We start from the raw sequence: 16,657 nt of genomic DNA, 5'->3' as shown, positions 1-16,657 counted from the left end.
TTTATTTTCGGTCTTATTTTATGATCCAAAGCCACATCAGATCAGGCATGATTGTTTAAGCACTCGACTTTTGATGTTATAATATGAGTTTTATTATAAATGCTTTTATTTGTAGTGTTTTGATGGTATGCTAAGCTAACATACTAGCTGTTCTGTAAACATCTGCTGTCTGGAGATATGAGATATGTGTTTCTAGGAATAATTTTGACTGGCAAAGCTTCTTTAAGGTAAGTTTCTTTTTGTAAGAAAGGACTTTAATAAAAAGAAAGTGAATTGAGACAAAAGGAGGAAATAAAACACTAAATAGAAATTACGAGCAATTATTAATAATTGTGATGGCCATTGATGCAGCCACACATTAGAGCGGTAACTACATGACATTACATTCACATTTCTGTTTACATAATTTGTTTCTTTAGTATTTAATGCAATATTTGTTACAGATCACTTCATATTATAGGACCATAAATGAAAATGACAGACACAGTTGTTTTGTTTAAGTTTATTTTTCATTTGCATTCTTTCTTACCACCAACTAGTTTGGGTGCACACTTCCTAGTTAGTGGTTTATTTCCTTTTTGCTAATATTTATTTCTTTGAGTTTAAGTTACCTGTATGAGTGGAGACGTGTTGCTGCTAAGTGCTGTGTGGAATGTCTGTGGAAGTCTGTGTCTATAGAGGACCGGCTGGCAACAACGACCATCTTTTAAGTTCCTGGAGTATTCCATGTTGGAAATTAGCTGGGGGGATTGTAGGATGGTTTGTTGATTTTGTCTGATATAATTTGCATATTGGCTAATGGTCTATTTTGATAATATATTTTGAATTGTGTTATTTAACCTATTTGCTTTGGTTTACATTTTTTGTAAAATGGATTTATTTAAATCTATTTAAATTGTGTTTTGGGTTATCCCCTGTGTGTGTGTAATGGACTAGTCCGGTGTGTATATAGGTTCCCTCATGTGTCATTTGAGTGGGTTTTTTGTTCAGGTTAGAACTCTTGTGTTAAGTTTGTTTGTTAGTTTATGTTAGCACAGATTTGAATTTCTTTATTCAAATTTAATTTGCTATTTTTTATGGGTTTGACCTTAAAATAAACCTTCTTTGTTTGGAAAACCTGTGTTCTTTTTGCCTCTGGCTGCTTGGTCCCTTACTATAATAATAATCAGGCCAGCTGACAGTCTTGCCTAGGCCCGGGACAAGATAATCTTAGAGGGCCCCCCACCCCTTACTTTTTACTGGTAACAAGACATTTGGCATTATCAGATTCAGGATTCAATATTGCATATTATACATTGTATAAAACATTTAGTTAAAGGTGCAGTGTGTAATTTTTAGAAGGATCTCTTGACAGAAATGCAAAATAATATACAAAACTATATTATCAGGGGTGTATAAATACCTTTTTATAATGAACCGTTATGTTTTTATTACATTAGAATGAGAAGTTTTTATCTACATACACAGAGGGTCCCCTTACGTGGAGGTCGCCATTTTGTGTCGCCATGTTTCTACAGAAACCATTAACGGACAAACATTTTTTAATAAGTTGTCTCATACGATGACATGTTTTACCGGTGGTGGCTACTGTAGCTTTTCTATGCGTTTCAAAAGCGAGGGGTGAGTGGACTGAGCCGTTGGCTGCAACTCGCAACCCCACCACCAGATGCCTCCAAAATCCACACACTGCACCTCCAAATGTAGTACACTTAAAAAAACATTCATTGAATTTAATCAATTTTTTAAGATAAGCGGTTGCAATCAACCCATCTAAACTACATTTAAACAAAAAAGATTAGTAAAGTAAAATAAATTATAAAGATTTTTTTTAAATGTAGCTTAAATAAATTGATTGCAACCACTTACCCCAAAAAATTGCTTAAATTCAATGAATATTTTTTTTCAGTGTACTGACACTGTATACTGACACAAAATATCAATCACGTATGAATTATGAACAGACTATTGGAAATATCAGTAAAACAACTTCAGCTAATATTATGCCGTGTTTGGACTAAAAATTGAATAAATATTACTCCTCTCTTTAGAAATTTGAAGTAAACATATAAACTCAATCAAAATTTCTCCAAACATGCACGCCTTTGAACCAAAAGCCCAGAGGGATATTATTTTGTAAAGAGCTTTCATGATGAGCATGCATTGCATTTTTCTCAATGAATGCGACTGAGGGTAGAGCCCTGCATTTCAGCCCAAGCCCGACCCGACCTTTTTACACCCCTCAGGTCGGGTTTCGGCTAGGGTTGCCGCGGTGACGTATTTTTCCCACCGGTTAATCAGCGCGTCACAAACCCGGTGAAACCGGTGTCACCGTGTGGGAGGGGCTTATAAATGCGCATGCAGACGTGCACATTTTACTTTCACTTTTGAATTACGCAACTGTTTAAATGCAGTGCTTGCGTACGCTGTGTTAAATTGCGTATGAATTTGCATGCAATGCGAGTGCAACAGCTAGTTTACTTAAGTGCTTGAGTCAATGTGCGCAGGTAATTCTCAAAGAACCAGCCAGTCCCAAGCAGAGCAACCGGCTACTTCTCCATAAAGCGCTGCTTGAATGATGGGTTTATTATTTTTCTTGATGATAAACACAACAACAAAACGATCTCGCTTATATTAAACATCATATATGTATATTATAACAAAAACAAGTAAGCACGCGGCTTCTGCCTTCGTCTGGTCAGTCAGCTCGCCTCGCAAACTCTGACAGGAATAAATGAAATCTGACACCTGCTGCTCTGTGACGTGACGCGCGTTCAGCTTCGCTGAATTCAGGCACCAGACACATTCAGTTTGCTCTCTCTAACGAAACTAAATGATTAAATTACACGAAAATATAAAAACGACGGTGAAAGACGGTGTCGCGGTGGGCAAGTGATCTAACCGGTGAGAGGCTGAGGCACCGGTTATCACCGTTTCACCGACTATCGCGGCAAGCCTAGTTTCGGCCAATTTTAACCTCACAGCTGATACGCGGGCGGACCTCGAGCTTATTTAGGCTTCTCCGTCTTTTTATATTTTGCAATTTAATTAAAATAACATTTTGACAGACGATGATTGCAAAACAAACGTAGTAAGACTTTTAACCTATAGCACGAGTCCGCTATAAGCACAGCCAGCCACACATTTACAATGCAGCTGTTGCGTTTAACAGCAGTACCGCAGCGCACCGGGAAAAAATATTAATGGAGGACTAAAACCTTGGATACTGCGCATAATCTATGCAAACAGCATCCAATACATAATCTATATATGCATAGCGAAGTTGTAAGCAGGTTGCATGTTTATTCGGTTTCATGTTTATTTCGTTTCGTTTTGTAGCTATAGCCCTTTTCATTTTTATATTTCTGCCCCCGTTGCAGCTGCGAGCAGCAGAGCAACCTGCCTCCGCTTTTAAAAAATAGTGTGTGTAGATAATAAACGTTTAAACTAACACTGTGATATGCTGAAAATATATATTTTATGTAGTTGTTATTATAGAAAAGTGAAGTGTTGATTTGAGAGTTCAATTCATCAAACATGTCGTCAACTTGCTGTCGGCTGCTAACCGCTTGTTGGAACAAACAAAAATACTCTAAAATGTAAATAAAAAAAAGAAATATAACTATTTTGCCATTTAAAACAAATCTGAACTGCTTTAATTGCTGCAAGAGTAGTACAGCTGTATAAGGAATCTGTGCAATAAGTTATTTTTTGCTATTTCTGCGGATTTCTTTTGCAAAATCTATGCGGAATTTTGCAGAATAATTAAACATGTTTTAAGCACATTAAGCACATTCATTTGAGAGAATGTGCGCTGTGAATATTACAAAACAATAAAATATTTTATAATTACATTTTATTAAAGGATTACCCTGAATTAAACTGGACCAACATGAACCAACAGATAATGAACAATGTGCTGTCACGAGTTTTATATATAAAATACATATATTACTGTCTACAGTGTAACAGTAAAAAGAAAAGGCTTCTCATTATGAATGTAGCCTATATCAAGATAATTTCATCTGTTTAACAATTTATATTTATCTTGTAAACGGATTTGAAATAATAAATAATTGTCGCGTCACTTAGCAATAGAGATCTCATCTCATTATCTTCTCCGCGGTAAGTTTTATTTCAAATTCAAGTTTTACACATTAAATATTAAATAGTTTGTGCTTTCTATCATAAAAACCTCACAGCAAACAGCACATACTTCTAAACACACGCGATGCAGTGACTATATCTGCGGTCACAGATTCCTAATGGGGAGAATTAGGAATTCTATTTTCCTCTATTTTGCTCTATAAGGCCTATATTTTCTTCTTTTATTTTATTTTCTGAGCACCGGACTTGTGCTGAGTCTGACCGGACATTTTGAGCGTACTGAACTTCAAATCAAATGAATAAAATATTTTCTTTATTTTTAACAATTATTCCATAGGTTCCCGTTCTGGGCCCCCCTCTGGGCCCACCCCCACCCTGGGCCCGGGACAACAGACCCGTTTGTCCCCCCCTGTCGGCGGGCGTGATAATAATAATAATAAAATAAACATTTAGACAGCCATATCCTGGATTAAAAGTTGTTAATGACTCATCCGGATGCTTATTTAATGAGTCTGTTTAAAACACGGAGCAATAGGACAATAAACTGAAAGGATGTTGTGAGATATAAATAAACAAACATTAGCTTAGCATTTTTGCTGTTTTCTCTAAATAAATTTACATGACATTAAAAATTGTTCTCATTTCACCATATCCACAGGTACAGAGTCATTATATACAATAAATCTGTGGGGAAGCATTTAAAAAAACATTTAAAAATATACGCATTTGTTTAAAGCAACGCATTTATTTACTTAGCTACAGATGAAGCAGCTCTTTACGCCTTCTAACTTCTCATAATCTGTCATCATTTATGTCCAAGAGACTAATTATAATCTGTTACATTTTAATCCTTTAATTTTTCCTATTAAAAAAAGCGTTTTTGTGCTTCTTCGCATCCATGTGTGTGATAAGCAAACCCGCGTTGTCATTCCGTTAATACTGTATGCGCAATTGCGCATTATTATTAACGCGATCTTTACTCTAGCAAAAGACACTCGCGTCGCACATTGCGCCGGTTGTATAATAGAGTCCAAAGTCTCTCATGAGCTAGGGGACGAATGTCCAGGGAGTTCAGAATTTCTGTGTAGGCATGGATCAGCGAAAGGTGTGCGAGTCTTTTCTGGGGTGCTGCGTACCCATGTCTTCAAAAGACGCAAGGGAAAGAAAGTGCGCTCGGATGAGGCCACGGATGGGTAGGCAGACAGTAATGAAATTAAAATCCAAAATACACGTAATAATCTACATGTGTCAAAAATTATTTCCTAAAATATTCATAAGTAATATATAAATTGTGCAAAATATTTTTACTTAAAAAAAATCTCTCTCTCGCCAATAGGGGGTGCTGCAGCACCCCCACTTCCCGCGGCCATGAATATGAGGAGTCACGTGCAGCAAACAAATTATAAATACAAAATAATAAGTTAACAAAAGAAACAAAAATCTTAAATGGGTTGGATAGGGGAATCACAGAGCTCATTCAGAGCATCATTTAAACTTTAAAAGCAAAAACGTTCATGTCCCCCACACATATGAATTTGAGCACTACGGTGCGATGTTAAAAGATTGACCGGACACCAGCAGCACCCTTTAATGATGTCAACACGTGCGCAGCGCACTGCAAGCTGAATAGCAGCGCTAAAACAGCGCGAAGAGGTAAGCGTCAGACCTAATCGCAGCCCGGAACGAGAGGGAGAACCCTACAGCGGATACAGATATAAATGTTATGAATACACATTACTACTCCCACTTAAAGTTGCGGGTTGCACACTTACCGCTTCTTACGCCAGGCACGACACCTTACGGACACCGGCATACAGCTGTCATGGCAGCCACCAGTGCCCTGGCATACAGGGAGTAAACCTGAGAGCAGGGGCGCAATGAACAGTTTCAATGGGGGTATGCAAGACAGAATTTTGGGCCCCTTCCTTTAGATGAATGTTTGATTTTCATACTATAATGTCTAGCTATATAAAATTACTCAGTTGAGTGCGTTTATTTTACAGGTCGCATTTGCAACTAAAAATAAATGAATGAAGCAAAAAAAAAGATTTATTCGAAAAACGAATACCATTTTAATCTGGGAAGGCAGAAAACATTCACGTGATTTTAAATGGATCACTACCCAGACAGCACGTTCAGTCTTACCGACGTTGGCAATTGGAGGGCACCAGCGGTAAAGTGTCGGTTGGGGTTTTTCCCCTGCACACAGAATAAAAGTAGGTGGGTAAACGATCGGCGCAATGAGTCTGCAGCCCACTACTCTCCGGAGATCGGCAGAGGAACCGCGAGCAACCTTTATGCCGACCGCGCCTCTTTTTTTCTTCACTAGATCTACGCAGTTGTTGGTCCACATCAAGCCGGCAGTGTAAGCGCGAAGGTATGTTAATTAAATATGATTGTGGAAATGTTTTCGATAAACGGATGACAGAAATTGGCGTCGGAGGCAACGTTACATGTTTTTAGACTTGGTTTGTTGTTATAACTGTTAGCTTGGGGTGCGTTTCCCAAAACCATAGTTGCTAACCTGTTGTGTTAGCAACTAGTTGGTTGGCAATGGAAAATAAGCAACATGGTTTTGGGAAACGCACCCCTGGTTAGTTATTATTAATATGTTCGCGTATTAAATATTTTTCAGTGAGTTGTTTTAGACAGTATTTTTGACGTGAGGGGATCGTTCGGTAAACAGTTAGGTAAACGGTAATAAATTGACGGACTGTCTTTTGTCTACACAAAAATGACATCTGTCATTTTATAATATGGACCCCTTACACTCTAAATGCATTTTTAATGATTTTGTCTAAGTGACATGCTTAAAATTAAAGGCAGCCCTTGTTGTGCGTTTTTATGGTAACGTTAAAAGTAGACCTGTCAATCAAAGAGCTAGTTTAGTGCACAGCCACTGTAGACAGTCAGACAAAGTGGTTATTAAGTAATAAAGTGATAGGAAGTAAGTGTTTTTGGACACACACCTATTCATAAAATAGAGCCTTTATTTAACCTTTGTAATTTAAGCAAAATAAAATGTCTTTTCTGTTTTTTTCACTCAGGTAAATACGATGAAGGCATGGCTTGGTGGCCTCCAGAACCTTTTACAGCCCACGTGATCAAATAGCTTGCGCGCGCATTTCGGCCACGGAAGTGTTGTTGTTCCCCAGTGGTTCTCTAACCTGTTAGCAACTCAGAAAGTTTATTAAAACGGTTTCCCAGCATCAAAATGTCTGGTTGTTGCGTTTGGTTGCACTAATATAATATACTAATATACGTATATATGTATCTGGCCACTTTATATTTGGCCATCTGCTAATGTCTTCTATCCACTCCACTATAGTACACGGATCTGGTAGATGTGTTGAAAAAGTTGATAAGTCAACTTTTTAAAATAACTTTGTCTGTGTTACTTCACTGCTGATTCTTACCATACTTCCGTTGCCAAACTGCGTGCACCTACGTTGCCACATCATCATTGTGTACAAAGAGTAAAAGGGTCTATAAAGACTCATACAAAATACTCCAAAGTTTTTTCAAGAGGACATCACCCAACCCATCTAAAGGATGAAAACAATACTCTTGTTGAATACTACATGAGACAAGTGAGAGTGGGGGGCTATGTTGTTCTGATGTTACTCATTGTACTTTCTATGTTCGATGTGATCAATATGAAAACTAATCTTTGTAAAAACTTTTCATTCACAGACCATCCTGACTTAGATCACCATCACCACCATCATCCCCTGCATCGTGCCCTTCATCAGACACCCAAAATGCACCACAAACATCACAGGCGAAAAAGAAGAAAACGCACGACAAACCTTCCAAAAAACCCTCCTCCCCCTTCCCTCCTACCTATGGCTGGAAACAACATAACAGTTGGCAAGTTGAATTAACTATTTTGACCTTAAAGGCTTATTTTTTATCTTATTCACTGTATCCCCATAGTTAGATAAGACATACATACTCCTTTCATCTCTGTGCGTGCCGTAACTCTGTCTGATGCACCCACCGCTAGCTTAGCTTTGCACAATGACTTGAAGTAAATGGCTCCAGCTAGCATGCTGCTCCCAATAAGTGACAAAATAATGCCAACTTTTTCCTATTTATATGTTGTGATTTGTATAGTCACAACATGTACAAATAACAAGGTCATGTGAGACACAGCCATCTATTAATCATATACATACAGGGAACTATATTCTCAGAAGGCAAAGCCCGGCTACTTGGGTGCAGTGATTTGCTAGCAGCACCTGAGAAACCCCCGGTGAGGAGCAGAGAGTTTGGTCAGAGTTGTGCAGTTACTCCCCCCAAGTAGCAAGTGCTTCACCTTCTGAGAATATAGTTCCCATTATGTATACTGTTAAAAGATGGCTGTGTCATGACCTTGTTGTTTGTACACGGTGTGACTAAACAAATCACAACACATAAATAGGAAAATGTTGCTGTTATTTTGTCACTTATTGGGAGCAGCATGCTAGCTGGAGCCATTTACTTCAAGTCTTTATGCTCAGATAGGCTAGCGGTGGGTGCATCAGACAGGGTTACGGCACGCACAGAGATGAAGGGGTATGTATGCACTTATCTAAATCTGGGGGTTACTGTGAATGAGCTAAAATCCCAAAAAGTCGGCGTGTTCCTTTAAGTTTCCATATGTCCATTAGAAAATTAAAGGGATAGTTCACCCAAAAATGAAAAATAATGTCATTAAGGACTCACCCTCATGTCGTTCCAAACTTGTAAGACCTCCGTTTATCTTCGGAACACAGTTTAAGATGTTTTATGTTTAGTCCGAGAGCTTTCTGACCCTACATTGAAAATCTATGCACGGTATACTGTCCATGTCCAGAAAGATAACAAAAAACATAATCAAAGTTGCCACTTGACACCAATGGGCCAGCCAGAACGTGCCGAAGCATCCAAAACACATCTTGGTCCAAAAATGACAAATCTATTCAGCATTCTCTTCCATGTCTACTGTGTAGCGCATGTGTCTGACTAAAGTCTTGTGACGCAGATGGCGTGTTATCCTCAGATATGTTTGTGAATTTTTTTCACTTTTCACATTTACAGCATTCGTCTCCCTCAGACTGTAAACGAAGCTCGGGCGCACAAAAAAAGCGGGGACGCACCTAATAACACATCAGCCACGTTGTACGTCAGCTGCGTCACTGCAGTCATGTGACTTTAGTCTCGTGCGCGTTCAAAACAGAACCGGAAGAGAAGACAATGCTGAATGATGTCGTAATTTTGTCATCTTTGGACCAAAATGCACCTTCGATGCCTCAACACATCCCAACCGACCCACCGACGTCAAATGGCCACCCTGAGGATGCCCTTTTCACTACCTCTCTGTTCCTGGACAGCACACCGTGCACAGACCCCCAATGGAGGGCCAGAAAGCTCTCAGACCAAACCCAAAACATCTTAAACTGTGTTTCGAAGATGAACGGAGGTCTTACCCTCATGTCGTTCCAAACTCGTGAGTCATTAATTACATTATTTTCATTTTTGGGTGAACTCTCCCTTTAATTACATGCTCATACTTGTAATTATGCTTGATAAGAATTTGTAATCTTTGTGTTTAAACATTTTTCGAATTTTAATCCTTGTTTTTAAATGGCCATGACAGTGACAAAAAGGAAGCAGCCTTCTCTAGCCCACCCAAGTTTCCATCAAAGGAGCAAGCCTAGTAAGACATTTTATGTGTATAATGCTGCACTTCTCATACAGCGAATATCAGATGTAGATATCTAAGGTGCAAATCTTATGGTTGATGTGCCTTTTTGATCATCTTTCTGTTGTAACCTTTTTTAATCTTCTTGAAGTGTCAGTAAGAAGAAAGCTGGCTAACCCTCCCACCCCTTGTTTAACTCCTCCAGCCCATCCCACATCATTGTAGAGTGAAGGTAAGTGTACCCTATATAGTAAAATGCATCAGGTCCCTAAATTCAAGCAGACACAATGTACTCCACAGGTCCACAGTACATACCATAGTTTGATGTTCCAGAGATATGATTTTTGAGTTTATATTAGTAGTGTGATCAGTAAACCAAGGTTTTCTGTCTTTCCAAGAGACTGCGGTTAATATTCAGAAAGAGGTGCAGAGAACTGAAGGCTTTCCTGACTGTAAGCCATTTAAAACGCAGACAATGAAAACACTGACACGTGTGTGTGTGTGTAGAAATGTGTGGCAATTACTCAGCCCACTGACATTAGTTAATCTAATTGTGATAAACTTGACTTACTGTTCACTCCAATAATTTCGTTTTTCTGTATTTTCTAGTGACACCGAATAATAACGAAGGCCTGTGTGCTTTGCAGCAGCCTCCACGTCACCCTCTTCCAGGGCTCCGTCAGAGGACTAACGATAGTAACATATTTTACATGTAATGTATGAATCTGCACTTTTTACTCAGAACATCATAATGAGGTAGTAAAAGAATACATTTCAGAATAATTCAATAGCAAATGAATTAGGGCCAGATTTTAAAATCAAGCTGGATCTGGGCCATTTGTGTTTTTTCCATTTAAGTGATTACATCAGTGAATGAGGACCTTCTTCGTACTGAATGTAAGTTTCCGTTAAATATGTGATGCATAGACCGTTTTACAGCCCACGTGATCAAATAGTTTGTGCGCGCATTTCGGCAACGGAAGTGTTGTTGTTCGCCAGTTGTTCTAACGTGTTAGCAACTCAGAAAGTTTATTAAAACGGTTTCCCAGCATCAAAATGTCTGGTTGTTGCGTTTGGTTGTACTAATATAATATACTAATATACGTATATATAAAGAGTTTGGTTCCAAATAAACGCCATTTTTGAAAAAAATGAGTTGCTGCCAGAATCAGTATTATATCAGGTCAATATTAAAAAGTAAATTCTTAATTTTAAGCAAAATCCAATATACGCCGTGTTATTCTGCCATCTTTTCTCCCTTTTTTCCCAAAATGCAATAAACGCCACTCCTCCTTTTCTACAGAATGCCATAAATCCGCTCCACAGTTTGCAGCGCACCATTGCAATGTAAACAAACAATGGCGGCGCGCTGAGTACATGGAATACTAGTTTTCCTCATCTACTTTGTACTTCGTGATCAACAAACAAACAAAAACAAAATAATACTTTAAGAGCATTGATAAACCTGTGATGGTTTTCTGTGACGGGAAAGAAACGTAAGCCGTCAACATCTAATAATTTACGCAAGAGACACTCGGGAGACGGGTGCTTGTTTGCCCGGGCCGACAGCATCAAGTCTCTGTCATGCTAACACATTGACCCCAGCGGATCTTATGAAAAACTTTCCATAATTTTACTCAAAGTCAACGAAAATCGAGCAGGACCAAAACATTTTACAGCTGATCGCTGTGAAACACGTTAAGCGACGACGTCAAGTATAACCGCAGCAATGACAGTGTTCTTAATATCACAAAGTAAGTGTTTTGATTAATGCCATTAATGTTTATATTTTTAATTAGTGTATACCACTAGTCAACTAAATGAATAACATGGCAAAGATGAATGCACATTTATAAAGGCTATTGATTCAATAGATTTATAGCATTTTGAATAAAAACTTGTCATGGATTTATTGCATTTTGTGGAAAAAAGAATTAGTTTTTATAATAAATCTTTGAAAATCAAGTTATGAATTTGAATTTTTTTATGTTTTTATAACCTAAAGATGCTATGTGAAAGTTTGTAACAGAAAATAGTGGTTTTCATCTTGTCACTTTCTTGGTATAGAAAACACGTTTTTAACAAAATTTGTCAAAATTGGATTTATTGGGTTTTGGAACCAAACTCTTCATATGCATCTGGACACTTTATATTTGGCCATCTGCTAACGTCTTCTATCCACTCCACTATAGTACACGGATTTGGTAGCTGTGTTGAAAAAGTTGATAAGTCAACTTTTTAAAATAACTTTCTCTGTCTGTGTTACTTCACTGCTGATTCTTGCCATACTTCCGTTGCCAAACTGCTCGTGCATACGTTGCCACGTCACCATTGTGTACAAACAGTAAAAGGGTCTATTGGGTCTTGTAAGGGTGGATTCACTACAGTGGTTCAGTCTGTAGGAACGCCGAAATGACTGAGAAATGTTAACAGCAAGATATTAGAAAACTGTGTATTTCTGGTCAATTATCACCCTTCTGCAACCTATACCAACGACGGAAATAAGTGCAGTTATAATAGCAAAATATGTGGGAGAGCATTGCTAGAATATAAATATATTGAATTGCAATATGTAGCGTTTAAATATTAACACTAAATCAAAACTGAACAACAGATTTGTAAATGAAAAGGTTTAATAACAGTACTGACTTAAAGTTACAATTGAAATGGTTACTCGATAAATCCATGAAATGGTACTTAATACAAACAATTAACTGTTTCCAATGTATGTGAGATATTACCTGATAAGAAAGAGAAAGAAATAAAGTTTAGAAGAAAGAGAATGACCATTAAGAACTGTAATCTAGACCTAAAGGCCTAAACCCAAGAACTCAGGTAAAGAAGAAAAGCAGAGGGCAGAAAGCAAATGGCCAATGCCAAAAGGCAAAAGCCCAGATCTCATGAAAACCAAGACCTCTATTCTCAATCCCTTGACCATGTGACTAAACCTAACATCATACATTCAAACTGACCAATCAGAAGACCACACCTTTAACCCCCACTGTATTGAAGAAACAGCTGTGACAACAGTCTGTGATCACTATCAGTAAGCACAGGAATGCAGATGGTACAGTATGGAAATGGGGGTTGTGACGAAGTAATAAATTCCTATATTTTTAATCCTACAAATCCGCCCTTTGGCAGCGTGGGCCACAGGTAAGAAGACCCATGGTGACACAGTTCATAAGATTATGCTTTCAGTTGTGTGCAGTGGTCAACTTCAGACTTATTGTCCAAACTTGTTGCTGATGAGTCTTGAAGACGTCCTTCTCCTTGCAGCCCTGCATGAAAGGCTTCATCGAATGGAATTGCACCTTTCTTGGTCATGCAGATTTCCATCAATACTTCACACTTTCACAAGAACAGGCCCTGAAGGGGGTTTCACTTTTGTCCTTCTCTTTGAGGCAACACCCAAAATGTAAAACAGCAGGAATCCTGTGGTTCAAGCAAATGGCACAACAAACAGCAAAGCATATGGCATTTGTCACTCAAGTTTTAAATGGTCATATTGGTCTTCAGCCTTAAATCCCTGTCAAATACATTAAAACATGGTCAAGATGAGAATAAAAGAAAAACTAATAAAAGCTCTTACATTGTTTTGGAAACATGTAAATGAAATGCTTCTTTTTAAACTTAGCAAATGTTAATTTTAACAACCCACTTTGTCATTAGAAGCAACAACAACAATATATTCAGTGTAACCAAATACATGATATTTAAAGATCTTAATGTCCCAGTACAACCATTATAAATGAAATGAACAAAATGAAAACAAAGAACGTGATGGTTTTAAATGTCTTACATAAAAAGCAAATTAAATGTAAAACATAATAGCAAAATTAATGAAATTATTACACATAGAAAATTACTCTTTATCTAGATTTCAATATTTGGGACATAATATTAATCAAACTTTTTGAAAAGAAACCAAAACAGATGCTTAAAACCACATTTTGAAAATGACTAAAGTGAGGCAAATTGTGTGTGATCTGGCTCTAATCTTCTCACAGCCATGTTTTTAGTTAAGCATGGTAAAAGTGCTACTGGATCCTGTTGTGAGGTAAAACATTTTCATTAATGCAATTATATAACACAATGTAGCCACATGGCATTTTTGTGCTCCTCTTTAGGGTCTTACTGCAGCTATACAAGGAATAGCAGAGTTTACCACTTAGGAGACAAATCTTTCAACATAGAAACACATACAACTTGAAACTGGTAGACAATTTCAAGAGCAAAAGTTATTCCATTAACACAAGACAACTGGTCTAGAATACATGTAGCTTCAACAACCTCTCACTTAAATGTTTTTTCAAACACTTACAGTGGATACAGTCAAGTGTTACAAGAAATTAACTTCATTAGCCTATGTGTACATATAGTACAACAAACAACTAGAATTTGTGTTCTATAGAAACAACAATGCATTACGAACAATTACAAATCAGGAAATGCAAACAGGATCATCTATGAGAATGTTAAACACATGCTAACTGGCTGCTAAGCCACTAGCAAGTGAGGTCAACAGCTGGAGTCCTTGCATAAACAATGCAGTTAACTCAGTAATGGTTTTACCTGCAAAACCAGATTGTTTATATCTGCCCTTAGAAAATGATTTCCTACATTTCAAATAATAAGGTGGAGGTCTGCCCCTGCCCAGTGACCAGCATTTCTCCTCTGTATGGCCTATTTTATGACAGGAATTACAAAGCCTGTTCATTTTGCCACCGGGTCTGTAGCTTGGTTCTACTGGAGTTTCAGGAGGTCTGTGACTCTCTAATGCTTCATTCACATCATGCGATTCTGTTCCAGCATGATGATGCATCACCCCAATCAATGAAATAGGAACACTTTTCTGGGTTCTGGAATATACATTCTCTTTAGTACAAGTAGCGCCTTTTTTAGTCCCATCGCTGTTAAGCGTTTGGGGAGACTTAGTGTCTCGTAAAATTAGTTTAGCCCTTACATCCGCAATGATGTCTTTATACTTCTCACACTGTTTAGTCAGAGCTAACTGCTCAGATGATAGTTGATCTATCTGAGTTTGAAGATTTTGGATCTTTGCCTCTGACTTTTTTAATTCAGCATTTTTGGTTCTCAATTCATCACTTTTAGCATTTAGGACTGAGTCAAAAATTGCATTATTTTTACGTAGCTGCTTGCACTTCATGAAATTCAAAGCCTCAATGATTTCAGCATGTTTGGATTTTCTTTGTTCACTACCAACTGTGTGCCACCATGTGAGAATATCATCAGTGGTAGCGTTGTAATTCAAACCCTTTTTATATAATTTAGAAAGTGTAGGTTCAACTTTCTCGCTCCATAAAGCAAACAATATATCATTACTTAAATTAATCCCTTCCATCCCTGAGGAGATAATCTGAAATAATCTCTACTGTACAATGATAATAGGACTATTTAGGGTCCTTCTAATTTCTGTTTCATACAATTCATGCAAATGGAGATTTTACTAACCATGCCATGAATCAATGAAAACAGACGTACCCACTATTTGGTCAGAAGGTCTTTAACTCATTCACAGGATAAACTGTGATAAAGTCCTCATTCCGTTGATCAAACAAAGTACAACTCAGAAAACTCACTGCAAGGGATCCCGGGTTTCGGCACCAAAAACTGTAAGGGTGGATTCACTACAGTGGTTCAGTCTGTAGGAACGCCGAAATGACTGAGAAATGTTAACAGCAAGATATTATAAAACTGTGTATTTCTGGTCAATTATCACCCTTCTGCAACCTATACCAACGACGGAAATAAGTGCAGTTATAATAGCAAAATATGTGGGAGAGCATTGCTAAAATATAAATATATTGAATTGCAATATGTAGCGTTTAAATATTAACACTAAATCAAAACTGAACAACAGATTTGTAAATGAAAAGGTTTAATAACAGTACTGACTTAAAGTTACAATTGAAATGGTTACACGATAAATGCATGAAATGGTACTTAATACAAACAATTAACTGTTTCCAATGTATGTGAGATATTACCTGATAAGAAAGAGAAAGAAATAAAGTTTAGAAGAAAGAGAATCACCATTAAGAACTGTAATCTAGGCCTAAAGGCCTAAACCCAAGAACTCAGGTAAAGAAGAAAAGCAGAGGGCAGAAAGCAAATGGCCAATGCCAAAAGGCAAAAGCCCAGATCTCATGAAAATCAAGACCTTTATTCTCTATCCCTTGACCATGTGACTAAACCTAACATCATACATTCAAACTGACCAATCATAAGACCACACCTTTAACCCCCACTGTATTGAAGAAACAGCTGTGACAACAGTCTGTGATCACTATCAGTAAGCACAGGAATGCAGATGGTACAGTATGGAAATGGGGGTTGTGACGAAGTAATAAATTCCTATATTTTTAATCCTACAGTCTTTAAACTTGTGGCTGTAAGCGCACTTGAAAAGTTTGAGAGCAAAAAGCCTACATACTGTTTAGCAGTTTCACAATCTAATTTTATCATTTCATAGTGACAACCGTTAATTGGCAGCAGGAAGATGAATATGAAGGGCTGGGCTCTCCTGAACATAAGCTGTTTAGCATGCAGATCAAGAACACACTGAGACAGGCACACACACACACAATACACAGCGCACACACAGCACAGTCCTACATAAAATGGGGAATGACAAAAATGACAGAAAAAGTTTGAGAACCACTGCTGTGGGGTCACTTATTTAGCTCTGTTAGTTGGACCTGGGTGATGCTGTTCTTTGTGTAACGGGACTTTTTCTGTATTTCCTAGTGCCACAAGATGATTGGCAGTGTTAGATTTTCTTGAATTTGGCTGCTCAGTCTTTCATGGCTCGCCAACGTATTAGAATGTATCTAATACGTAAAATAATAAGCAGGACCAAGTGCA

The 16,657-nt window shown here is 37.8% G+C and overlaps 1 long non-coding RNA gene across 4 annotated transcripts; it reads left to right on the top strand.

Moving 5' to 3' along the window:
- Positions 1-6,310: 6,310 nt before the first annotated feature.
- Positions 6,311-16,561, top strand: LOC129423858 (uncharacterized). 4 transcript variants are annotated; one of them, XR_012372836.1, is made up of 8 exons: positions 6,311-6,481; positions 7,152-7,694; positions 7,798-7,974; positions 9,725-9,784; positions 9,921-10,001; positions 10,168-10,221; positions 10,379-10,465; positions 16,541-16,561. It is a non-coding gene; the product is annotated as an uncharacterized lncRNA (long non-coding RNA). The 4 variants fall into 4 exon arrangements; XR_012372837.1 differs by lacking the exon at positions 16,541-16,561 and adding an exon at positions 10,628-10,891; XR_012372834.1 differs by lacking the exon at positions 10,168-10,221 and having other exon boundaries at positions 6,315-6,481.
- Positions 16,562-16,657: the final 96 nt, after the last annotated feature.

The sequence above is a fragment of the Misgurnus anguillicaudatus genome, chromosome 13 (assembly GCF_027580225.2).
Source record: "Misgurnus anguillicaudatus chromosome 13, ASM2758022v2, whole genome shotgun sequence".
Classification (NCBI taxonomy): Eukaryota; Metazoa; Chordata; class Actinopteri; order Cypriniformes; family Cobitidae; genus Misgurnus; species Misgurnus anguillicaudatus.
Note: the sequence above shows the minus strand (reverse complement) of the source record. Positions and strands in the feature narration are given on the sequence as shown.